This window comes from Gossypium hirsutum, chromosome D13 (assembly GCF_007990345.1).
Source record: "Gossypium hirsutum isolate 1008001.06 chromosome D13, Gossypium_hirsutum_v2.1, whole genome shotgun sequence".
Classification (NCBI taxonomy): Eukaryota; Viridiplantae; Streptophyta; class Magnoliopsida; order Malvales; family Malvaceae; genus Gossypium; species Gossypium hirsutum.
The window spans coordinates 47,367,826-47,369,534 of record NC_053449.1 but is presented as its reverse complement, the minus strand read 5'-3'; the positions used below and the strand labels follow the sequence as shown (position 1 = coordinate 47,369,534).

The 1,709-nt window shown below is 39.1% G+C and overlaps 1 non-coding gene across 1 annotated transcript; it reads left to right on the top strand.

The window, feature by feature from the left end:
• The first annotated feature begins 727 nt into the window (after positions 1 to 727).
• On the top strand, positions 728 to 834 carry LOC121225906 (small nucleolar RNA R71). Its single transcript, XR_005923808.1, has one exon. It is a non-coding gene; the product is annotated as a small nucleolar RNA R71 (small nucleolar RNA).
• Positions 835 to 1,709: the final 875 nt, after the last annotated feature.

Here is a 1,709-nt window from a genome sequence, read left to right as displayed (position 1 = left end):
TGGATTCTCCATGTCACTAGGTAGAGCACCTTGTGGTCGGTTCCTGAGTTCAATAACAAGCTGGCCCACTTGATTCTCTAAATTCCTTAGAATGGCATCGTTTTTTGCCATGTATGCCTTCAATAGATTCTCTAAGCTATTGGATGGTTCCGCTTGGGTTGGTTTCTGAACTTGTTGGAGGAAACTAGGCGGCTGAGTTGGTCTAGGTTGGGCGTAAGTGTTATTGGTTCCAGCCCCTTGGTTACTCTAGGAAAAATTCAGGTGATTTAGCCACGATGAGTTATAAAAGTTGGATTGCAGTCCTTGCCTACCTCAGTTTTGGTTTTGGTTATCCATGTAATACACGGATTCGGGGTTCGATAGACATTCTTCAAATAAATGTCCTTCCCCACAATACACACAGGCTATATTCTCAAATTGGTTAGGTGGTTGGGCTGCAAAACTGTTAGACCCATTAGTGGTAAGATTCTTAAGCATTGAGGATATTGAAGATACCTGAGATGCGAGTGAAGTGAGACTGTCCACTTCATGTATTCCAGCGACTCATCTTCCTAACACTGCTCGATTGGTTGGTCATTGATAATTGTTGTTAGCAATCCTCTCAATAATTTCGTAAACCTCATTATAAGAATTAGAAAGGAGAGCACCATTAGCAGAGGCGTCCACTACCATCCTCATGTAAGCGCTGAGACCATTATAGAATGTCTCAAGTTGAATGCAATGTGGGATTCCATGATGAGAGCACTTTCATAATAACTCTTTATACCTTTCCTATGCCTCATACAGGGACTTATCATCCATTTGTTGAAAGGCAGTGATATCATTCCTTAACTTGGCATTCTTGCTCGGCGAGAAATACATCATGAGGAATATCTCGACTAACTCTTACCATGTAGAAATGGAGTTCGGTGGCAATGAGTTCAACCAGGCACGAGCTCTGTCCCTTAGCGAATATGGGAATAGCCTCAGTCGTAATGCATCTTCGAGTACTCCAGCTAACTTGAAAGAATCGCTCACTTCCATAAATAGCCTTAAGTGAAGATGAGGATCTTCAGTAGGCATTCCACTGAATTGGCCCACAGACTGAAGCATCTGGAATATGACTGGCTTCAGCTAGAATTATTATGCCTCGATTTCGGGTCTCCTAATACCCGGATTAAGATCATTAAATACTGGCACGGCATACTTTCGTAAAGCTCTATCCCTATCATCAGCAATAAGGATAGGATTCTAAGTAAGGTTTGCTCCGTTTCCTTGATTCATATTCTCAAAGTTTATCTCTTCGGTCCTTCTCTAGCTCACTTGTCTTCTTTACTGTCAAAAGGTTCATTCTATTTCACGGTCCACAGGGAGTAAGTCGATAATCTAGTTAAGACTCATAAACACCTGAAATAATCATAGAAAGATTAAGTAAGTAAAGATTAAAATAGGAAAATAAAAAAACCAAAATGTAAAAACAGATTCACAAATAATGGCTTTTTTTTAAAACAATCCCCGACAACGACGCCAAAAACTTGGAACGACGAAAATGTGCAAGTGTACACAATCGCAACAAGTAATAAAATAATAAGTAAATGTCGAGTTATCGTACCCACAGGGACTGTAAAAAGGAATATTTTTGAAATTAATGTTAAAACACTTTGGTGATGGAAAATATTTTGGTTTAAAGATGATTAAAAACTATGGGTTAAAAACTAAGTAAAAAAATT